The sequence below is a fragment of the Equus asinus genome, chromosome 24, assembly GCF_041296235.1.
Source record: "Equus asinus isolate D_3611 breed Donkey chromosome 24, EquAss-T2T_v2, whole genome shotgun sequence".
NCBI classification, from domain to species: Eukaryota; Metazoa; Chordata; class Mammalia; order Perissodactyla; family Equidae; genus Equus; species Equus asinus.
The window spans coordinates 25764543-25789990 of NC_091813.1; the positions used below are offsets into that span (position 1 = coordinate 25764543).

Here is a 25448-nt window from a genome sequence, read left to right on the forward strand (position 1 = left end):
CTATCTTTTCTTTTGGCTGGCACACATGTGCACGAGTGCCCGCATCACCCCCCACCCCTACCCCACACACACACCCCTACCTGTCTTCCTCTTTGTTAAGAGGTCTCCCTACCATATGTGATTTAGTCATCCTACATTGAACTCCACTCTCACCCACCCTCTTCCTAAAGGGAGATAATCCAATCAGTCATATCCAGCAAGAGAAACCAAAATATCATCCATAGGCCCTCTCCTCAAGATGAATGATTGCCAGATTAGTTCATTTTCCCTCCAGATCAGACTCCTTTTTGTTCAGACAACACTCCTTTCCATCCTGCAACGCAATGGTTAAATGGCAAAATTAGGGGCTGGCCCCGTGGCCGAGTGGTTAAGTTCGCGCGCTCCGCTGCAGGCAGCCCAGTGTTTCATTAGTTCGAATCCTGGGCGCGGACATGGCACTGCTCATCAGACCACGCTGAGGCAGCGTCCCACATGCCACAACTAGAAGAACCCACAACGAAGAATACACAACTATGTACCGGGGGGCTTTGGGGAGAAAAAAGGAAAAAATAAAATCTTTAAAAAAAAAAATAAATAAATGGCAAAATTAGAAAGCTATCGGAACCACAAACACTCCCACTTAGAAAAAGATACAAGAGGCAAAAATCTTCACTGCAACCCCGTACGTTGGTGACCAGACCCCAGAATATACTGCATCCCACAAGACCAGGCATACAAGGTAAAGGTAAACATATTTGATGGGCATCCTTGGTGCTGGGGTGGGTTCCTTGCTTAATCAACTGCTTCGCTGTAACATCATGCAAATGGAATTCTTTCTGCCCCTGAGTGACTCAGCCAGTCAGTTCCACATTCTCTCCATAGCTCTGTTAATTGTAGCCTTCTCTATTGATACAATTTCTCTCTTAGTCAAGATTCTTTTGCAAGTAAAAACATACACAGATACAAAACCACACAGTTCAAATTAGCTTAGCGAAAACGTAAGAGTTTATCACAGGGATACAGGAATGCATCAGCTAGCTTTTGCTGAACAACAAATGACCCCAACACTTCATGCCATAAAAGAGCAGCCTTTATTTAACTCACTTTTGTAGATTGGCTGTGTACTTTTTCTGGTCTGGTCCAGCTCAGCTGGTCTCTGCTAAGATTGCTTCTGCTTCAGCACACAGCTGGCAGGTCAGCCCCAAGCCTGATCTAGTGTGTTCTCACATTTCTGGGGGTTGGCAGGCTCTCAGCTAGTGCTAACAAAGCAGGTGGGCCACATGGTTCTCAACATCCAGGATACTAGATGAGGTTTCTTCACTTGGTAGTCTCTTAGGGGCTCCTAAAAGAGCAATGGAGGAAGCTGCAAAGCTCTTTAGACTCAGACTCAAAACTCAAACAACTCCATTTCCGCCATGTTCCATTGGTCAGAGTACTTCATAAGGTCAGCTCAGATTCAAGGAATAGGGAAACAGACCCACCTCTTGATGGGAGGAACTGCAAAACATTATGGATATTTTTGCAATCTCCAGCAAGTGGTATTTTAAGGAAGTCAAGGATAGTATGTATAGCCAGACACCACAGCAGCTCAAACTTGAAACTGCAAAGCTAGCAGCGGATAGATTTCAGTTTTTATTCAGGCTATCTGTCTGCCTCTCATCATATGGTCTCTTCCTCTGCTTCTCTCAATGACAACTAACTTTATTCTGTGACTTTCTTTTCCTCTTTGGTGTGTGTATACAAGCGTAGGGAGTTTGGCCCCCAGTTCACCAGCATGCATGTCTTCAGTTCAAGTGACCTACACAGCAGCTGAATAGTGTCTTTTTACCAGTGGAAGCTGTTCGCCCAGTCCATCCACGCTGCCTGGTGGAGAGCCACAGAATAGACACACAGGTGCTGGGAGCCCACCCTGTGGAAGGGGATGTTATAGGATCCTTTTCAGAGGCTGAGAGACCCAGGAGGCACTTTCTATTACAGTGTTTTAAGACAAAGCCTGCGTGCCATGAAAAACACAACTCTCCAAATGAAATAAGTATTCAATTACCCAAATCAGTAACAGGCAAGTGCAACAAAAACTGAAAACAAGCTGTCATTTTCTTTTATTCCTTCTGAATCTGAAGCTCCTGTAAATACTCTCTATTCTTTTAGAAGGTTTGTAAACAATATTTAATACAAGTCAAATTTGGTCTTGAGCATATTTTTTTCATTTGATTTTTTCCTGTTATCTTATCCTGGGAGCATCCCCTAATGAAAAAAATATTCCAAAGCACAAGCACAGGATGCATCCGGGAAAAGAGCACAGCATAACCCAGAGCAAATAGACTATCTACTTCCTGATAGTAAGCTTGACTTCCAGGAGCTTCCCTGAGCCCTTGTTTTACGACTTCACCACACCTTCCTACACTTTCCAGAGGTCCAGCAAAGAATTAGTTTCCCTGCCAGTCTTGTTGAGGCAAACGATATCTCTTTCTGGCATCACTGCTTGGTTTGTGCAGAGCAATTGGGAGGGAACATGGACTCCATGCAGATTATCTTCCCATCTGCACTTACCAATCATGTGACCTCAATCAGAGCCTCTTCTCTGTCAACTTGTCACCTGCAAAACCTAGACTTAAAATATCTGCTCTTGCTGGTACTCCATATGTTGGTTATCAAGATCAAATGAGACGATGTCTACGTATAGCACCTTGAAATGAGTAGAATGTTCTGTACGTGAAAAGAAATGGAACTTCTTTCACAGATACTTAGCATTGAGATCAATTGTCACAGGTCATTTTATGCCTAGTGTCATAGTGCAGAAGTAAAATCCCATCTTGGAAATGCAGCTGCCCACATGTAGAATTTTTGCTCTGCCACCCCAGCCTGCTGCTGCCCCTTGCAGTGTCTCGGAGCTTTCCTCTCAGCCTTCCTCTCTAGGTAGAGACACTTGAATAAATCCATCAGAAGGAAGGTGAAGGCATGAGAACTTAGTTTGATTCTCCCAGAAAAACCCTCCAGAAAGCTTGCCGGTGGGTTCAATGATAACTTGTCACTCTGTTCTAGTTAGAAGCCCTTTGGCCAGCCCACCTTCTGATATCGCCTCACAATTTTCTCCTAAATTTGTCATTATTGTCTTCTCTGATTTCCTTTGAATTTTTCTTTAACAGATCGTGCTTTCTCACCCTTGAATTTGCCCCCATATATCAAGAGGACTCTTTTAAAATGCTAAAACAGACAATCTTCAAATTATGTTCTGAATGTATTACCTTTTCCTACTATTTTTAATTCTTACTCTTGGAATTTTTCCCTTAATTCGACATTTTATTTTCATAAATGTCAAATCTACAGAAAAATTGAAGGACTAGTACAACCAGCATGGATATATCCTTCTAGATTCTCCAATTGTTAACATTTTCCCACATTTATTTGTCTTCTGACTCTCTCTCATGTATATATATAGTGAAACATAAATACATTTTGCATATTCATATATGTCTATATGTTGAACTCTTTGAAGTCACAAGATGTTCTGGGCTCATCTTGGACTTTCTCTACACCAATTGGGAATCATCCATTTCTCCAAGTAGTACTGGTTTCTTTTAATGGAGAAGGGTACTTAGAAACCACAGCCTGGGCTCTAGGTGTGCTTGTTACTAAGGTGTCATTGCTTCTAGGCCTTTTTAGACATACTCTCACTGTCCTACTGGCCTTGAAGAAGCGAACAGCTATGTTGCCAACTAAAGAGCGGGCCACATGGCAGAGAACTGGAGGTGGCCTCTGGCCAACAGCCAACAGAAAAACAAAACAAACAAAGTGCTCTGGAGTCTCTCTCTGTCTCCATTGTGGACTTTAAGGATGCAAGTTGCCATGAGTCCTACAGCCACAATGAAATTAATTTCATCAATAACCTGAGGAAGCCTGAAAGTGGATCTTTCTGCATTTGAGTCTGTGGTGAGAGCCCAGCCCTGGCTGACACCTTGGCGGCAGCCTCGTGAGACCCTAAGCAGAAGACTCAGCTAAGTCAGGCTCAGACTCCTGATGTCTGAAACCGCAAGATAATAAACATGTATGATTTTAGACTGCTAAATTTGTGGTAGTTTATTACACAGCGTTGAACAACTAATACAGTGTTCAATATTAAATCTAAAATAACATTTTAAATAATAGAATCCTAAGTGTCTATGAGTGTGTGTAGGCTTGACATAGAGAATGTGTGTGTGTGAAAAATGAAACATTTAAAAATTAAATATTTTTAAAAACATGGTTTTTTTAGAGTCAGAAAGGGCTGAGATGCTACTTGCTTGCCCTGTGGACTTGTCTATGTTATTTACAATTTTTTCTTTTAGTTTTATTTTCTTTTTTTGTGAAAATAAGAATAACCCCACCAACCTCAGAGTTTTATGAAAATAAAATGATAAAGGAATGAATATGCCTACCTCCTTATTTGGCCACACTAGACTATGAAGTCAGGTTTTTGCTTATTTGTTTTTTTGAGTCTTTATTGGTCTCACTGGGTTCAATGGCTGAGTTCCATTACATGTCAGCCTTGTCATTCAGTATATAAAACAATGTGGAATTTGTACCATTGTTGAAACAGCCAGTCTCCAGACACCCAAGAAGCCTATGACACTGAGACAGCTTAATAAAATCTATCCAACAGAATTTAAGAAATCTTGGAAGTAGATGCTTTGGGGCATTTTTAAACAACTTTAGGCACAAACCCAGAGGGAATTTTTGCTCAAGTAGAGCTGGCATCATGAGACTTTTCAGAAACAGTAAAGCATTCAACATTCTTCAAAGCTAATTAATTCCTGCCTTCTGAAGTGACTACTTGAACAGCATATTTCCAATAATCCCAACTAAGAAGAATTTTTCACATTAACCTTTTCAAAGGGCAAGAAAAGGAAATATCAATCTTTTTCTCTTAATAGCTGTATAAAATAACCTCTATTTATTAGGGTATTTGGAAGTTTCCTTTTATGGTAGATGCTGGCCAAGACCATCCGTGTTTTTGTGAAACATCATTAGAACTAAATCCCAGAATTCAAGGTGAGCTTTCCAGACACTGTCACTCTTCCCTCACCTCTTAACTGTTAAAGGACTCTGGGTGGCTACCTCAGCCCCGACATCTCACTCATGTGGCACTGGAGGAAAAGCACAGTGGGGCCTATTTCCCAAGTCCATTGATTTGAATGTATAGTGCTTTTCACTTGCTTTACAATTTCTCACAAAATAAATTATTTTCCCAGTGGGAAAAAGAAAGATTCATATGCATTTTCCTGGAAAGATTTCAAAGATATATTGTTGAATGGAAAAAAAGCACGTGGCAGAATGAAGACTAATATGCATAGCAAGATCTCATGTGCATGGAAATGCATGGGCGAAGGTGTGCAGGGTGCGTGATGGTTAATGCTAGTCACCTGTGGGAGGGGAACAGCGTGCTAGGGGGCAGAAGACGGTAACTAATGGCCTTTAGTGATGTATACTTCTCTATTATTTAAACTTTTTTCATTTAGGCTAATTCACACATTGTTTAAAGTTTTAAGTTGGTTTTAATTGGAAACAGAACATGTAGTCCTTGATCAATAGGGACACTTGTCGTCAACAAGCCTAGACTTAAATGTCAGCTCCTCGAAATAACTTTCCTTGACCATTCTGTCTAAAGTACCCTGTCTTCCTCCAGTCTGTCTCTGCTTCCCTTTTTTCCCTCAAAACACTTGCCCCAATCCAAAATTAACCTGTAAAAATGTTTATTTGCCTCTCCCCCAACCAGAATGCAGGTTTTGTGATGGCAGAAGTCTCTGTTCAGTTTTGATTCTCCAATGTCTAGAAGAGGACCTGGCATGGAGTGGATAGTCAGTAAATATTGGAATAAATGTTTGAACAAATGAGACAGGTGTCCATTTGCGCTTGTACCATTGTTCTCAGTTGCACAACCCCAAAGGGGCAGGAGCTGCAAGGAGATGTGGCATTTTGCCCAGGTTTTGCATCTGCTTCCACAGGATCCCTGTCTTTGTTAGGGACACTTGTTTCAAGAGCCCCAGAGAAATTTTGCCCAACAGAGGATCCTAGCAGTCACAGACTCTGAAAGGATGTGTCTACTCACCACATGTGGGCCTGGCTCCCAGACAGTAGGCGGCAGTGTGTTAATCAGGTTCTCCAGAGAGAGAGATCTATTTGAAGGAATTGCCTCACGCTATCGTGGGGCTGATAAGTCCAAAATCTGCAGGGCAGGCCAGCAGGCTGGAGACCCAGGGAAGAGCGGATGTTTCAGCTCAAGCCCAAAGGCTGTCTCCTGGCAGACTTCTCTCTTCCTCAGGAGATCCAAGTCTGTTTTCTCTGAAGGCCTTCAACTGACTGAATGAGGCCCACCCTCATTCTGGAGGAGGGCAATCTGCTTTACTTAAAGTCTACTGATTTAAATACTGATCTCATCTAAAAAATTATCTTCACAGAACCATCTAGACTAGCATTTAACCAAATATTGGGCTACCATGGCCAGCCAGGTTGCCACATAAAATTAACCATCACAGGCAGGATGACAGGGCTTCAGCAGACGCAGGTGGGGTAGAGCATCCTGTGGTGGAAAGAGTAGAAACAAGGGCATGTGTGAGGAGGAAAAGGCAAGTTTTATGTAACTTCCTAACAGATTTTGAATCTCTTTTAATCCTCTTTTATGCAATGATTGGAAAGAGAATCAGAAGATAGAGGCAAGTCCAGCAATGGGAGCCCTAAATCTCCAGTGCCAGCTCAGCCAAGAGCCGAGACAGAGCTGTTGGCGGAGTCTGGGTAGCTCTGAATCCCCAGCTGTGTCTGTAGTGACATTCTTCTCTAGTGTCACTATATTCCTGAGTACTGGTAAGGAAGCCAACCAATTCCACCCCATTTACAGATGAGTAAATTGAAATGCACACTGTCTAAACAAGCAAAACTTAAGTGGCACACTGAAAAAGTTGTCCAGATAAATTAGGATAGGATTTGGCAGGCAAGTTTGAAAAGCTTATATTTTGGGTTCACATTATTCCAGCTGGTGACCTTCACCACTTAGATTCTCTTTATAACTCAGCTCAGGCAGGTGTTCTGTTAGCACAGGTGTTCTGTTAAACTCTGTTGAGATGCAGGTGGCAAGAGGAGTCGATCGGGGACAACCGCTCCAGGAAAGCGGGGGTTAATCAGGGAAAGGCTGGACAGGCTGTCTGGGGAGCAGAATTCTGATAGGTTTCAACAGCTCTCTGGGTAATTTGGGGCAAGTCACTTAATCTTCAAGCCTTAGTTTCCTCTCTGATTCTCTCCCAGCCCTACAATTTCATGGGTTTTCTAATCTCAGACACTCTGCTGGCCATAATGGCCTCAGGCCACTCTCCGGATGCTAACCCTGTGTGACTTCCAATATCCACTACTGCTGCTGTTGGTTTTATTTCTACCACTTAAGTCATGGAGAACCCATATTAAAAAACATTTATTTTCCCCACAATCGTGAGTCATAATACAGGTTCTGAATCGCTTTACACATATACTGTATGTTTATCTAATTATAAGAAGAAAATCATACTGTGCCAGTGATAAAAATGAAGCTAGGAACTACCAAGAGAGCCTTGTCGTATTTCCAAATGCCATTATATTCTTTAATATTTTGGTTTCAAATAGTTTCCAATATTTGGGGAGTCAATTTTTCTTTTTCTTGCTGCTTACTCGATTCAGAAAATCTCTTGTTGCTATGGAAGTCGAATGGGTTTTTTCATCTGTTTTAAACCTCTCTTCATGTCTTTACAATTAAAAGTCAGACCTAATTATAACGCTAACCTACTGAATGTGAGATCACATATGAAATAAAAAAGAATGCTTTCTCTCACCATGGTTATTATTTTATCAGACTTTAACTCTTTCCCATTCTTTCACATCCCAGTTGAATAAGACTAAAGTGTGACTAAATCAGTTATATGAATTTAATTTTCCCAAGCTCAGGGTAAAATTTTATTACTGTTTTCCTGAGCATCTGGCTATTCTAATTAATTTTCTCCTTCTTATCAGTGGATTTAATGATTCACTCCCATGCCCTTCTTTTGCTAAGTGCGTCTGAGCCAGAGGTGTCTCTGTGGCTGTTAAGAAGCTGACTCTGGATGAAGAAACAGGAATAGTGTGCGGAGCAGGAGGAGAGGGGTGAGGTCATAACAGTGAGCAGTGATGGTCACTTTCATTTTGCCATTGGGTTCTGTAATGTACGTGCATGCACATACAAATAGATGTGTGCACACAAATATGTGTATCGTTGTATGTATCCTCATGTCAGAAATGGGTGGCAAGTGAAGATGAGGGCATATCCCACATTGTGTAACCTAGTCCAAATCAAAGCTCCTTTGCAGAGCTTCCTCTGACCAACCCCTTTTAAATCTGAGTCCTTTAATTACTCCAGATTCCCTTAACACTTGGCTACCTATGTGCCTCTGCTGTCATAGCAAAGTCACAGGCTGACATCCACAGCAGGGAAGATAAACAGCAAACGCATGAACTTGTGGCACAAGATCAAGCTGCAGGCCGACGTGCTTATGACTGGCATTGAGGGAAATGTCAGACCTGCTAAAAAAATTAAGAATATGATCTGAGTGCCTGGAATTGAGAATGGAGACAAATTAAATCTGAAAATGTATATATGGCCCTTATCCATGGAAGGTGTGAAGATGTCCCTGGTCCACTGTAGCCCCCAGGAGGTTTATTTTCTCCTTCCCAAAGGCACATTCTGGGCACATGGCTCAGCCCATACGTTGAGTGTCTGCCAATACTGAACACTGTGTGGGAAAACAGGTGCATGAACATGAAGACATCCATGTGAAAGGGACTGTCACCGCCAAGACCTGTCCCAAGGCTAATGTCAATCATGCAGAAAGAATACATGGGCAGCCCCTGCCCTGTGCTTCTGTGTTGCCTTTCACTCCCAACGCTAATCTTCCAGCTAAGAACTGCCTTCCTGAGAGCATTTTTCCCTGCACCTTTTACTTGTTCACGGAGAATAGACAAAGAAAAGGGAAACATAAAGCACGTGAGATTCTTTTTGCACATTAAGGAGAATTTCTTGGTGATGAACAATGGAACAGTTTATTAAATGTGGTTGTGTGGCCCCAACCCTGGAGCACATCAAGAAAAAAAATCAGAAACCATTCGCCTAAAGTCGCTTGGGTCAGAAACAGAAGGTTGAATGCAAGTCTTCTTCACCAGCTGTGTGAAACCAGTCAGACACATCAGAAGAGATCAGTAGAATCGTCTGTCTTGTAAATACTTGTGAAGCACCTGCTATATGCCAAACACCGTGTCCAGCACTGGAAACACGATGAACAGACTTTCTTGTCAAGGCCCTCATAGTCTTAGGGGTAGGATAAACAGACAAGCAAAAGTTACTGTACAGTTCAGGATAAAATTCTGGAAAACCCTAAAAAAGAAGTGTGTGTGGGGTGCTATGGAGTACAGAGGAGAGGCCCCTCACCTGCGGCAATGTGTGCGAGGGAGGGCTCCCTGAAAACATCCACCCCTCGGTTCAAACACTAAATTGTCATGTGATTATGAAGAAACCTTATCTAGTTATCAGTAGGGATAAAATAATATGCACTGGAATCAGATCTGGGGGTGTGGGGTAGGTGGCACTATCAGCACACAAGACAAAAATCGAGTAGATTTGCAATTATTCATAAAATTCCCACATGTTGCCCATAAAATTCTTTGTACATGAATATACGCCTAGTTTTATGCTATAACTATATTCAGTGGTAAATATGCATAAATATGTGGGCTAAGCAATAAACACAAGAATCACATTCAGGGTGGCAAGACGCTCGCAATGTGATGGAGGGTCATACACTCACTCAGTGATATAGCAGAATCATTTGCAGTATTTCAACTATTTCTTCCTTCCTCTGCCTTTATATGTGTTTTCAAGCATGGATAGTTAGATTTGTCTAAGTTAAATGAGCAAGTGATGTGATTACACTGTATTATTTTGACTTCTCTTTACAATAGTAATAAGTTACAACTTGAACAAAAATCTTTGAAGTATCTTAACAAATTTCCTTAAAATAGTGATTCACAGTACCGAAGAACTAAATGAAACAGCATAAAATGAAGCTTTATAGATAACAAATGTTTATTAATTTTAGTATTCTTATATTTTTAATGTTCTGCAATTATTAAGAATTGTTGCATTTGTAGGAATGATAACTTTCACATAAAATTGCAACTGATAATCTAAAATTAATAAATGAAACAATAGAGTACCATTAAAAGAAATTAAAAGGAACATAATTAGAGACATATTCTCCAAATTTATGTGCTTCATCCACCCCCAGACTGTGTTGTTCAGAACCAAATCTGCTCAATCAATATCACCTTCTGCCTCATTTCTGTTGCCTCTACAGGCCAAGTTCCCCATCCCTGCCCCCACTTCACGCCCCATATTCAGCCTTCCAGACCAATCCTGACTTGAGGGACTCAGCATCGAAGGCTTCCTGCTCCTTTCAGTGGAGCTGTCTGAGGGGCTCCTCCATCAATCCTGGGGCATCCTCACTGCTGCCCTGAACCAAAGTGTGGCCAGAGCTAACCACTGACCGCAGGCGGTGCTCAGAGTCTTGTCACCCTCTACAGGAGTGCTCCCTATCTGATAATGCAGCTCCCATTCCTGGTATGGAATCTCTCCCACTCCCCACCTTCCATGAGTCCCAGTTCAGGGATTCTCAGTGATTCTCAACTGAAAGCACTAGAATTCCTTAGTGCAGTGGTTCTCAAACTTGCTTGCATATTTTATTCATCTAGGAAGTTCTTTACTTTTTTTTAATATTGGTGTCTGTTTCTCCTTCTGTAGATTCTGACTTAATGGCTCTGGGGTAGGCTACAGTCATCAGCATTTTGTAGAAGTTTCCTAGGTGGTTCTAATGTGCAGCCAGGGTTGAGGATCATTGCCCAAGTAGGCTTCACAAATAATCCCAGCCTCACTTTCCCAGGCAGTGCCAACAGCCAGGCCACTCCATCCAGGGTTGCCAGTGCACGCACACACACACACCCCCACACACTCACTAGACTTGCTATAAGTAAATGACTCAAGGAATGATAACAAATAAGCAGTCTTTCTCTAGAACTAAGTAGTTCTAACTGATACAGTCTTTCTTGGAGGGTGGTGAGGGATGAAAGTATGGGGTGCTTTCATAATTCTTCAAACTCTGGAAAAATTAATTGAATAAAGGAAATACCTTGGCCATGTAGAATTTAAGGGAGAAAAATGATATCACTAAGAAGAGAGAAGAGAAGAAACAGCTGAAAACAAAAGTCAGGTGAAGTAATTGAGTCCAAGGGGGTAAAAAGATAAAACAAGGGAAGAGAGAAAAGTAAGGAGGGAATAGTTGAGGTTTTAAAGAAGGTTAATCTTACTTAAATTAATATACTTACAAATAAAGGAAACCCCCATCCAATTATTAGCATCATCAAATGACTGAGGCCCTAAGGTGGAATGAAAAGTATAGAGGTTTTGAGCTAAAATGGATAGGTTGAATCTCATCTCTACCTCTTTCTAAAACCTTGGACAATTGTGGCAGATTTTCCAAGATGCCCACAATAAGATCTGATCACGTATGCTCTTCTTACAATGTCGCATTAAATCCCCTAATGAGAGATGGGGTCTGTGTTCCCCATCCCTGAATCTGAGTGGGCCCATGACTACAGTGGCTGTGACACTACCTGACTTCTACAACTACACCATGAGAAGCAATACAGCTTTTCCTAATCTCCTTGGGATGCTACTGATTCCAGTCACCAAGACGTGAGGAAGTGAGAGACCACATGGAGAGGCCACATGTAGGTATTCTGATCCACAGCTCCACCTCAGGTGCCGACTGACCACCAGCATCAACCTCCAAAGAAAATCTTTGACTGATTCTAGCCCCCAGCCTTCCAGGCATTCCCAACTTCAAGTCTTCCCAGCTGAGGCCGTGGACACAGAGGAACAGAGACAAAGTACACCCATCATATTGTTTCTGAATTCCTGATCCACAGAATGCTGGAGAATAAAAAGACAGTTGTTGTTTTCTACTATTATGTTTGGAGGGTTTTGTTACATAGCAATGGATTATTGGAACAGAAGTTACATAACTTCTCTAAGGTTTGGTTCAATGGTTTTCTAAGGTTTTGGTTCAATACAACCTAACCTTGTGAATAATTTGTCTGGCACAAAATAAGTGCTCAATAAATGATATCAATTCATGATAACAATTATCATTCGTTTCCATTAAGCACCACCTCTTTGAGACCTGGCCTCTGCCGCACTCTACAGTTGCGCTTCAGACTTGAAGATGCGTAAGAATGTGGACACGACGCTCTGCATGGTGACGGCCTTTCAAAGCTGACTGCCCAGAAGGACCAGCTCTGTAGTTTGAGGTGACACCAATCATGTGCCTAACAACTCAATTAGAGGTTGTTTTCTCAGATTTATGTTTTTCTAAGAAATTTAATAAGTATTTATTAAACCGTGTGCTACGCACAAAATGATACAGAAGATGGAATCCCTACCAATAAGAATTGACATTCTAGTTAAGAAAACAAAATCATCAGATAGACCTAAGGGAGCTTCTAACATATCCTCTCATTTTATACCTGAAGAAACTGAAATCTAAAAAAGTTCATCAAGTCACTCAGAACCACACATTATTAGCAGTAGAGCTGGGACTAGAACCCAGGGCTCCTTACTTGGAATAATTCATTCATTCATTCATTCTTCAGGAACCGTTCATTGAGCACTCCCTACGTTCCAGCCACTGGGCCTTCAGAGGTGATAGGAGACACTCTTGCTGGTAAGGAGCTCCCCGTCTGTGAGAGGTCCAGTCACAAAGGCAGACAAGGACAGAGCCGGAGAGAAGAGCCGCAGCACCGGGAGATGGTTTGGGCGGCATGCAAGCAGAGAGGGGAGCTGCCGGCTCGTCTCTGTCAGGGGAAGATTCAGAAAGGAGATGACGTTCGGGCTGAGTTTTGAATGCTGAGTAGGAGTTTGCCAGGCAGACAAAGGGCATTCTAGGTAAGAATAACCAATTTTTGTGAAGCCTTGGAGATATGAATATGCATTTTTATTACACCGGGTTTTCTGCAACTCAGCTCCATAGGCATATTCTTAAAGGACTTAGAGAATCTTGGTTCCTTTTAAAGGGTTAATATTTTATTCAAGTTTATTAAACAGACCTAATTCTTTATAACCAAAATAATACACGACACCTAAAATATGCATCTTTTCTAAAGAAACATGGCATCTGAATTGGAGGGGCCCTTAGCCATCATTTACCTTGTCCCCATGTACACGTGTGCATAGCTGAGGAGTGGTAGAGCGTAATGAGCAGGAAGATTGTGAAACCAGAGACAGCGTTAAAGAGCAAGAACAATTAAAGGTTAAAATTAGATTATTATTCCCTTTGATGCCCTTACCCCATGGCACATCACAAAACATAAAAGCAAAGAAAAGGAAAAAACAGCAAATGGGAAGACTATATCCTCTAGCCAGCCTATCACAATTATAATACGGTATTTGAAAGAAGAAAAGATATTTCAAAAGGGCACCATTATTAATGCCACTGGGAAGGAATTGCAAAGGTGCAGTTTAAATCATTGGTTTTGTGCCAGTTCTCTTTTTTATATAAATATCAATTCTCTCTGTGAGTTATTGCACCTTAATTTAGTTAGGAATACATTTTAAAAATGGCTTGCTAAGAGGTATGATTCAATGGAGCGAAAGTATTATCAAGGGGTGCAATGATCCATAAATAGCTATTATTATTATTTAACATTCATTGAACATCCACAGTGAGCTAAGCACCGTACTAAACTTTGGGAAGATGTGGTTCTTTGTCTGACAAGGAAAGGTTAAATACACAGAAGAGGGGAAAGCTTAAATACTTAGGATCGGGGAAAGTTATTTCTCTACTCCAACTTTTCTTTGCTTCACTTGTCAAATTATCACAATTCAAGATATTAGACTAGTACTAATAATAGTTATTCCTTACCTGTGTTCAGTGTTCTATCCTTCACAAAGGGTTTTACATACATATCTCATTAGGTACCTTGGCAGATAGTCTCTGGAAGATGTGAGCGTTAGAGACAGTTTTATTTCAAGAGAAGACCAAAAAAGTTAGAGGGGCCTCCTGGTCCGGCCAACAGAGTGTCAAAGGGCAGCTGTACTTTCGGGGAGGACGGAGGTTTTTGGGACGGTCCCTCCCACTCTGTCTCTCAGCCACCAGTTTCCCTCCCTGGAGTTAATCAACGAAACCAATATCTTGTATATCCTTCCAGACATATCAAATATGCCTACTAGCATACAATTTACACGTGCAGCATCATACTATGTGCATTTTTCTGCACCTCACTTCTTCCTCTTATGATATATTTTGGAGATTATTTCAGGCTGCATTATCATTTTTAATGAGTGCATCATATTTCAGGTATAAATGGGCCATATTTTTTTAACTAGCCTACAATTAAAGGATATTTAGGGATTTTTTTTGTTTATTTCTACAAAATTCTGCTATTACAGTGATTCATAAACATCCTTGTAGAAACAATTCTACAAGTATACATATATACACGATTTCCTATAAATAGATTTGCTGGGCCAACATGTACATGAATTGGTTATTTATTTATTTATTTATTTATTTATTTATTTATTTATTTATTTTGCTTGATGGAGATTGTCCCTGAGCTCACATCTGTGCCAACCTTCCTCTATTTCGTATGTGGATCACTGCCACAGTATGGTTGACGAGGGGTGTAGCTCTACGCCCGGGACCTGAACCTGTGAACTCAGGCCACCAAAGTGGAGCATGACAAAATTAACCACTATGCCACGGGGCTGGCCCCGTGAATTGGTAATTTTGATAGTTGTTGCCAAACTCCCCTCTGGAAAATCTATACTGATTGAAATTCCCAGCAGCAATGTATAGGAATTCCTATTTCCCCACTGTCACTGACACAGGGTGTTATCAAAATGTGTGATCTTTGATAATCTAAGTGAAAAATAGAATCTCGTGGTAGTTTCATTTGCCTTCCTTCTAATTATGAGACTTCTTTTTCTCAAAGCTTAAAAAGCATTAGTATTTCCTTTCTGTGAACTCTGCTTATATCCTCTATCAGTTTTTCTTTTTGGGTGGTGGTTTTTTTTCGGATTGATTTTGAAGAACTCTTCTAATATTAATGAAATTGATCCTTCATACATAATCTGAATTGCATATATTTTTCCTAGTCATTTGTCTTTTGACTTTAATGATATTTTTGCCTCAAAGAATTGTCTAGTTTTAATAAATTGGTTTTGTTTTGTATTTATAAAAGTCTTCATTAATACAATATTATTTTTAAGAGAAACTCCCTAATTTTCATCTAGTACTGTGATTTTTGTGTGTAAATTATTAATCTATTTGGTATTTATTTGGTGTGAGGTAGGGATCTTTGGTTTTTTTCTTGATGGCTACTAAGTGTTCCCAACTCCATTCAGGAATAGTTCATGTTTCCCGCACAATCTGAAACGCCACCTCTGCCATATGTTAAATTTCCCTATAGAGAGTAGTGCTTTGTTCAGGCCATTATTCAGTTTAGGGATCTGGAAATTCTTCTGGGTCAATTCACCAGAGTTGCTGCTAGATGTGACCTACTGAACCCAAGTAGATGTGTGTGGCAAGGAACACAGAGAAAGTAATATGCAGGAAACAGGCAGAGTGCCTAGCTGGAATTAAGACAGCAGACTGGAACAGAGAAAAGTTAAGATTAAAAATATGAGGGAAAAATTAAGGAAGATTCCAAAACAAATGCTTTAAAGATACAGAAGGTGATGGGAAGAAACCTATTCCAAGAACCCTCGTGATAAAGTTCAAACTCCATCACATGAGCTCCAGCACCTGTCTGATCTGGCCTCTGCCTGCCTTTCTAGCCCAGTGTAGCTTACCTCCTACTCTTCTTTCAGGTTTCAGTGGGAGCATTATTTCCCCAGGTCTACTGCCCTGACCTGGCCAAGACTGGATTGGGTACTCTCCTATGCGTCTCTAGAGGATTCTGTACTTTATAGAGTTTAATAATCTAGTCTCTTAATGTTTTCACCTCTTTTGTGGACATTTTCCTTCACTCCTCAGCTTCTATTTCTCTTTCTCCTGGTAACTAAGTTTCTCTGAGGGACTGCCCCTTCTCTTACCATAAGCTTCCGTGGTTCTGGCGGCATAGACTCCACCCAGCATAGACGTCCAAGACGAGACCTAGAGCAAAGCTGCTTAGCACCAATCATTCTCCAAGCCCCAGTGACCAGTCCAGGGATGGGAGTGTGCCCAAGGAGGGCTAATAGGGTACAGTGAAACTTAGTTTGGGGAACCTGAACAAAGACTCAACTAGAAGTCATCTTACAACAGGAGGCTGCAGAATGGACCGAAACGAAGTGGGACCAAGAAATGGAAAGGCAGAGAACATCACTTGAAGCCGTGGGTCAAATCTGAAGGCTATCTTGTCTCTGGACTGTGTAATATTATGTGAACTAATAAATAACCCATTTTTCTTCAAATCATTTTAAGTTGGGTTTTCTATCACTCCCAAGACAACTTCTTAACAGCCTCTAAAGGTTAAGCTTCTTAAGGAAAGAAACTGCCTTTTACTGTTATTATATTCCTAGCACCATGCCTGAAGGATAACAGCATTTGATAAATATACAAGGAAAAAAGGAATAACTAATCCGACAAAGTTCTTTTAAATCCTACAGTAACAACTGCTTCCACGTATTAATATTCTGCTTGCAAAAGATCACTGAGCTAACGGATGGTGGAGGCTGGATTTCAAATCCAGGGCTCCCCGGGTCAGAATCCTTGGTTTTCTTATCTATAAAATGGCGACTGTAATACCTACTTTGAGAGATGACATAAAAACGATGATACTATAGGACGAGGGCGCGTGGCCCCCTGTGCAGGCCCCCTGTGCAGGCCCCCAGGCCCCGCCGCTGCTCCCCGCCCCGCCGGCTGGATCGTGCGGCGTTCCCGCTGGCACCGCGGACCGTGCGCGCCCCCGGCCGCAGTTCGCGCTCCGCTGCGGCAGGAGGTGCGCGAGGCCTGGGCGCGGCCGGCAGAGCGCAGGCCCCGGGGACGCCGGGGGCGCCGGCCGAGCGCCAGCAGGAGCGGCTGTCTCAGGGCAGCGGGCCCGGCCAGGGAGGCGGGCAGGGCGCCGCCGCTCCCAGCGCAAAGTGCTGCGCTGCGGGGGGACGGAAAACTGTTTCGCACGAATTGGAGTTCTCTTGTCTGATGCGCATAAAAAAACCAATTAATTACAGCATCAGCTTTTGGGGGAGAAATCAGCCTTATTCTGCGAGACTGATCTGCAGGGAGACAGGGGACCCGTGCCCTCAGCTGTGTCTCCCTGATGCAGGATTTAGGGTGAAATTTAAGAGGTTGGGGAGAACAGGCTGCCAGCGGAAACACTGGCGGGACAGGCTTTGATTGGTGGGCTTCAAGAATTTGTGGTAGGATTCTAAACATTTATCATGAGGTTCTAAACATTTATCATGAGGTTCCAAACTTTTATGATAGGGTTCTAAACGGTTGTGATGAGGTGGGGAACACGGGGTCTTCCTGAATGAGGAACCCCTTGCTTCTGATGAGAGGCCCACTTTCAAGTTCGGGTGATGCCACGGTCATTTGGCTCCGTGGGAAGGAGGATCTTGGGGGGGGGAGGGGCTGTTTGTGTGTGTGTCCCCGTGATTTCAGGTCAAGATTTCTTCAGCCCGTGCTCTGGCTGTGTGACTTTGCAGACTTTCTGAAAGTCAATCCTTAATCACTTTGTTGATCGGGTCTGTTGGAACCAGCTCTCAATAGGCCCATGGTTACAAAACTTCCTCACCTGAGAGAACCTGGAAGAAGCATTGGACTCCCCAAAGAGCTACAACTAGGCCGTCACCAAAGAGGGGCTGCACTGGTTCTCCTGGGGGCCCAGCAAGGACCGTGTGGACCCAGGCCCCAGGGACCATGTGTGTGTGGTTAGGAGTGTTGGGCCCAATCTAGAGTAGATGCCTCTTATGAGGAAGATTCAGCCTCTCCATCTTGGCCCTCTCATTCTGGCCCCTGTACCCACGGTTTGGTCAGAAACTCCAAAACACAGTGCCCTGTTCCGCCCCAGCCTGCATGTTGCGACATGGACAACTCAGCACAGCCCCAGACCCTGGAGCGATTTCCATGTCACAGGAGCAGACTGGGTCACAGCATGGTTCCCTCCAGCAGCCCGGTCATCGGGGTATCATCGAGAACAGTGGTTGGCAAATTACAGTCCATGAGCCAAATCTGGCCAGCTACCTGTTTCTGTAAGTAAAGGTTTATTGGAACACATGCACATACACAATGATAATAATAAGTACCCATATCAAATACTTATTCTTAAAACTGATTATTTCACCCTTTTTGTCCTGTAGGCTCATTGCTCTTCAGAATCTTAAGGATTATAAAAACCACATGGACCTCTAAACTCTAACAGGAAGGCATCATGGCTGTGAGAGATTACTCTGATGCCTGCAAATCAATTCTGTTTTTATTCAGCTTCCAATTGTCTCTGCTAATAAGAGAATGCAAAGTAGTGGATAATCAAAAGTCATTTATATGTATTTGGGGACCTTGCTCCATGATGGGTTCAGCAATAAATTTTCCTTCCTAATTGCATTTTGCCTACAGTGGCACCAAAATGAGTTTGGACTGTCTGAGCCATGTGTTGACTGGAGGATAAAGAAGATAATCATTGTGCTGGATGGGAACAGAAACCATTTTAAAATGTTTTAAAATGTTACTTTATGTCATCATCAAAGCAGATTATCCACAAAGTAGAGTGGTGAATGTCAACTGACTATAGGGAATTTTTTTGTTCTACTGTAGTATTATGATTTTTAACATCATATTATAATTTTTTATTTTACAATAATTAAAAACAATCTTACCTATTTTAGTTAGTGGAACTTTCATTAACTGTAAAATTTTATGCCACTTGAATAATCTTGTGTTTCAATTACCATCTTCTTAAAATAGAGCAAGTGATGGCTGGAGCGTTATTTATTCTATTCATAAGTTGATGCCATTTAAATTCTGTTAGTGAAATATATGACACATTCTTTATGCATTTTACCACCCTTCATATTCTTAGCTATGAAGGGTTTAATTAAAGGCCAAGCAGAATATTTGAAGATATACTTTGGGCACTCAGCAAAAAAAGGTTACCTAAGCTGGGTGAAGTGACCAACTTTTACAAGGATCTGGTTGTCTACATTGATATATTATTTCTGGAAGGCAGTTTTCCAATTTGTATAAAAATACCTGAAATATTTAGCGTTTGACTCAATTACACTTTGAGGAGTTATCTTAAGAAAATAATTAAAGACTCAGAAAAGATATGTCATGGGGCCAGCCCATTGGCCCAGTGGTTAGGTTCACACGTTCCGCTTCTGTGGCCTGGGGTTCGCTGGTTCAGATCCCAGGTGCAGACATGGCACCACTTGGCAAGCCATGCTCTGGCAGGCATCCCACATATAAAGTAGAGGAAGATGGGCACAGATGTTAGCTCAGGGCCAGTCTTCCTCAGCAAAAAGAGGAGGATTGGCAGCAGATGTTAGCTCAGGGCTAATCTTCCTCAAAAAAAAAAGATATGTTATTGCAGCATTATCTGTTATAGGGGAGAAAATCTAAACTTCTAACAATAATGGCATACCTGTAACTTTAAAAATCATGTTTTCAAAGATTATTGTATAGCCAGACAGAGTGCTTACAATGTAATTATTAAGTAAAAAAAGAAAAAACCACAAACATGCACACACACACACACACACACACAGAGGCAGAGAACTGTCACAGACATCTATGAGTATAGAGTGGGGTGGAGTACAGAAGAAAATTTGCCAGTGATTATATTAGGGTTGTGGGATGATGGATAATTTTTATTTCATCACAAATTTCTGTAATAAACATGTATAGCTTTTATAGGAATGAGTTTTATTTCAATAATTAGATCCTGGTTCCCAGAGCAGGTAGATCAAGTAAACAGCTCTCTTCAGAGGATGTTTTCTGAAAAGAGCCTTCAGGACTGGAGCTTGTTTGGCAGCTGCAGTTTCTAATTAGCCAGTTCCTTTTGCGGCTGTACTTCGTAGCTTGGTCTGTGATACAGAAATTTTCTAGCGAAGCCAGATACCCCTTTGCTGTTCAATAGGAGGATTTACTTTCCTAGAGAAAAATACTATCTTCCTCTCTCAAGTCTCTTCCACTCTGCCATCCACTTTCTCATCTTAAATCCTTGGCTTAAAAGTCACAGTAGGTTCTATGCTCCTTGTCTGGAGGCAGGAAGACCTGCTGGGAGCCTGTTACAATAGTCTGGGCAAGAAATGATAAGCCTGAACCAAAGCAGTGGCCGTGTGTGTGTGTGTGTGTGTGTGAAATTCAATTAGTCCACAAAGCTCACAGGTATCCTCTGCCTAGAATAATCCCTTCATCTTTTCTGGACCACATCCTCCCATCCTTCAATCTTCCACTCAAATATCTCCTTCTCCATAAAATCCTCCTTGTACCCACAACAGGAAATAGTTTCCCTTCCTTTGATTTTCATTTTTTTGCCCTTTTTGTATATGTATACTTTTTATTTTAAAACAATCAAACTTACAGAAAAGTTGTAAGCACAGTACCAAGAACTTTTTTCGTAAACCATTTGAGAGTGTATTGCAAGCTAATGCCCCATCACCACTGAATACTTTAGTGTGCATTTCCTACAAAAAAAAAGACATTCTCTACATAAGTGCAATACAACCATCAAAATCAGAAAATTAGTATTGAAACATTAATGCCATTTATTCCTCACTCTACTAATGTTCTTTACAGCAAAAAGGTCCTCTTCAGAATCAAGTGTTGCACTTAATTATCATGTCTCTTTAATCTCATTCAGTTTGGAACAGTGTTTCAATCTTCATGTTCGTGACCTCAACAGTTTAGAAAAGTACAGGCCAGTAGAATATCCATCAATGTGGGTTTGTCTGATGTATCCTCATGACTAGATCCAGGTTATACATCTTTAGTAAAAATATCACAGAACCTATGCTATGTTCCTATTAAATGGTGCGTGCTTGCAATTTGTTCTATTATTGCTTATGTTCACTTCAATCACTTGATTACAATGATTTCTGCCAGTCTTCTCAACTCTGCAGTTACTCTTTTCCCCATGTTATTAATAATATTTTGTGGGGATATAATCTGAAACTTTTATTCATGCATGTATTTTTTATCAGTATGGACTCACTGTTCATTTTATTCTATAAGCCATAGTCCATTACTATCATTTATTTATTTTGAAGCTCAAATGGACACAGATTTGGCCAGTCTGAGGCCCTTCAAAGTGGCTCCTGTGTCCTTTGATATGTCCTCATAATTCTTTGAGCATTTCCTTGTTTTGTGGTATAAGATGTTCCAAGCTCATTGCCCTAGACCTGGAATCATCCATTTCTACAAGGACTCCTGGTTCCCTTGAGAATGGTATTTAGAAGCCAAGCTCTGAGCCCTAGGACTTCCAATTGCTTTTGGAGTGTCACTGCTCCCAGGACCACCCAGTGGACAGAGATCAGGAAGCTTGGGAATACAGGTGTACACACGTACATATAAATCCACACATATTTACACCTATAGTTATTGAAACATCTGTCTGTACATACTGAAAACCATGAGTTTTCACATTTAAATCTTCCAACTCTGCTGAGTTTATTCCAGCTTTCCATATTTGCAATTCCTTTTTCCAACAGTGATAAACCTGACTCCGGTTGTCCTTAATATAGTTACTTATTTAAACACTTTCCCTGTATGTAACCAGTCTCTCATCTTTGAAACTACTGCCTCCCCTCGAGAGATGTCCTCCTTTCTGCTCTCAGGGCATGACCACACTTGGATGCCCTTCTTGCCCTGCTCAGTCACTGAAACCCCATGCCATGTCACCCTCCTTACCCGCCGCCCTGTAGATATACCCTCCCCAACCTATTCATTCTCTGACACCCGCATGCCAGGCCATTGGCCCCCACGTGGATGCCCTCTTCCCTCTGCTTAGACTCTGATAACTAACTCCAGGCCATCCTACATGAGTGCCCTCTCCACTAGACTGTCCCATACATGGATATCCCCTTTACCCTGCTTGCAAATAAGAAAATTTTTAAGTTAAAGGAAAAGAGATACTGGTGGAATTTTTGGTCTAGGGACATTTTAATACCTTAAAGTCCTTGGCCAAACCCTGACTTTATTTGAATATGTGAAACACACTCAAGGAAGAGGGATTCCTTTTTTTCTACCCACCAGACCAGTCCTCAACACAATCATCATTTAAAAGAGAAAATGTATCCGTTTTTCATTACGCATCACACACATGCACACACACACACACACACTCCTTCACCATGAGAGTTTCCTTCACTGTCACTCATCCCTCTGTGGATGAAACATTGGCAAAAGAGAATCAAATTATTTTTTTTTTAATGAAAATCACTGCCTATTACATTCTGTTGCTGGAAAGATTCTTCTGATGCAACAAGAATGATGGCAGAAACAAAGGGAACACAAGGAAGGAGTTATGGAAGACAGAAGGAGGGAGAGAGATGAGAAAATAAGGGAAATGGCGAGAATGAGGAAGGCAGCAAAGAGGGGCATGGGAAGAAGAGACCTAGGGGAGAAAAGGCAGAAGAGGGAAGCTAACCAACAGCAATGCTAACGGAAGCGGTGGAATGGCATTGAGGAGAGTCTGGCTTGGCCACCAAACCCCATGGCAAAGGGCTCCAGCACTATAATCAGCCCCAAAAAAGTGCTACTGTCAAAATGACAAAAATCATCAACTCCAGGATCACTGACATGTCTAAGTAAATAATGGAGAAACTGTTAGTTCACACACTTCCTTTACACACAACCGAATGAAACTGACATCCGGAAGCTTGGTACAGCCAACTTCTGGATTCTGTCTACATGTATGCTTACTGACACCTTTAAATAATTCTTATTGTGAGAGTCACTTTTGGAAACTACACAGGCATCAACATCTGCAAAATGGTGAGAAGATTCTTGATTGAGCAAAACTTTACTGATAAAAATATGGATATTATACGTACAGATGGAGCCCCTGCACCTGTTAGCATCACATCTGACTTTGCTGATAAAGAAAGGAATGACACATCCTGCGACTCATGATGTCAATGCGTCAGACTCCATCCCCCACCAACCATCCAGAAAGATGTCTTGTCTAGTGCTGTGGCCTTCTCAAAGCCAGGGTATTAAACCATTGCTTTTTTATCAGTTTTGCTTCAAAAAAGTATAATAAATATGAAGTTCTTCTCTACTACATGTATGATTGATGGATTTCCAAAAGTATAATAGAATTTAAGGGAAAAGTTTCAGAGAAAAGGAGTACCCGTTCTCAGAATAACTCTATAAAGAGTTAATTCATAGTTTGGTTTCATTAGCAGATATTTTTACTAAGATAAATCTTTCTATATGCTTCCTACTGGTGCTTTTATAGATACTATTGAAAACATCATAGAGAACATTAGTTACTTTCCCAACATCTATTTCTCTTTTGTCCTTCCTCCTAGAATCCTGATTTTGTTTGGATATCCCCCCACCCCCCGAAATGACTGAGGGAACACAGACTTCATTGTCCCATTGTTCCTGCAGTGAGCACAAGGTGTTGTCCTGGCTCCTGCTGTAGATAGAGAAGTCGCGTGCCAAGCGTTGGTCAATTCATAGTTGGAGGAAAACGTTCTCTCTCTTTCAGGATGGCGACAAGAATATATGTTGGATCAGATAGTGCTGGGAAGTATCTTGAAACCATAAGAGAAGCCAGTTTGAATTCAATGCTGTCACAGTCAGGATATCAGAGCAAAATAAGGGGAGAATTTGGATCCTTGATGACATCATTGAATTACCGAGTCACCAACCTGATCAAAACTTCACGTCTGGACTCTCTGTTATGTGAGATAATAAACTTTTTTACTGTACAATTCTTCCTTGAATCAGGTGTTTGTATTTACAGCCAGAATCATCCTACCTAATCAAACCATGTCCCAGGTCCAGTCTGAAAGCTGACCTTGCAGGCAGACATCCATGCCAGCCTGCAGTGCTGGGGAAAGCGCTGTTACCAGTTGGAGTCAAGAGTTACAAGGCCTTCTCAGTTTCACTGCAGAAAGAAATCTGAAAACACCTGGAAACACTGGAGAATTTGCTTGCAGATTCCTTCTGTCCAGACAACTTTAAAATGTAAATATGGACTCATAATCCATTCTTTTCTGGCATAGAGACAATCAAAAATACCAGCTTGCAAAGGTGAACTCACTGATTTGAAGACAAAGGGAAGGATGCTACATAAATTCAACCCAAAAGAGTCTTGGAGAATTCTGACGTTCTCTGACAGCAGCCTAGCTTTGAGTCACAATTTTTTAGCACTGGCTGCCATCAAAATAAAAATGTCAAAATCAGTTGGTGCCCAAGATAACTTTCATGTCGCTGTGTCAACCTCTTCTTAAGTTTAACATCAGAAGCCTTAATTTGGGCAGAGTTAATGTTTACTTTTAGGGAGTGTTTTTGCACAAATTAGATTCATTTTAATTATTTCCAGAAAGTCACCATTAGATTTTACATGATTTTTTTCCATGAATAAATCATTCTGTGGTCAAAATCACTTTCCAATTCAGTAAAATAAATCATCTGCAAATTTGTTCTGTGTATGTCTTAGATACTGTTCTGGGGAGAAAAACTGTATTTTCACCTCATTCACAAAGGAGTCATGACTCAAAAAAAGTTAAAACTATTTCTGGAGACTGAAGGACAAGTGTAGGTGGTCAGAGAAATTACCATGAAAGGGGAAAGGAGATAGAAGGAATAAAATGAGATATGTTTAGAGTTTTCACATGGACGCATATAAGGGAGGACCAACATAAGGAAACCGCCTCTTGGATACGGCAAAGTGGTTGTATATGTATTTGAATCTGTTACAGTATAGTTGGGAAATACAACAAGCGCATAAGAAGCCACTAGAGGCTTTAAGATATTTAATGACAATACGTTGCAGTGCATGTACAAATTAGGGGCATGCTGTGTCAATCAAAATCCTGGCAGGAAACTTATGGCCCATGAAAAAGGGTAATTTAAGAGATTTTAATGAAAGGCATATTTACAAAAGAGTGGACAGGATTAAAGGAAGCCACGGCGATGGTGAAACCGTAAGACAAGCCAGTCCGAATTCAATGCTGTCACACTGAGGATGGCAGAGCAAAGTATGAGAATTTGGATCCTCGATGGCATCATTGAATTACTGAGTCACCAACCTGACCAAAACTTCACTTCCAGACTCTCTGTTATGCGAGATAATAAACTTGTTTACTGTACAATTCTTCCTTGAATTGGGCTTTTGTATTTACAGTCAGAATCCTCCTACCTAATCAAATTAGGTTTGCCAACAGTAAAAGCCAC

General features: G+C 41.4%; 1 protein-coding gene across 4 annotated transcripts in view; it reads left to right on the plus strand.

Moving 5' to 3' along the window:
- Window positions 1-25448, plus strand: part of HTR1E (5-hydroxytryptamine receptor 1E) — a 73945-nt gene that overhangs the window by 17252 nt on the left and 31245 nt on the right. Inside the window, exons 2-3 of one of the 4 annotated variants that reach the window (XM_070496566.1) lie at window positions 12226-12369; window positions 12712-13003. The exons of the other annotated variants lie outside the window; for them this stretch is intronic. The gene's annotated coding sequence lies outside the window, so the exon portion shown is untranslated. The remainder of the gene's footprint in view (window positions 1-12225; window positions 12370-12711; window positions 13004-25448) is intronic. 4 annotated transcript variants of the gene reach the window in all.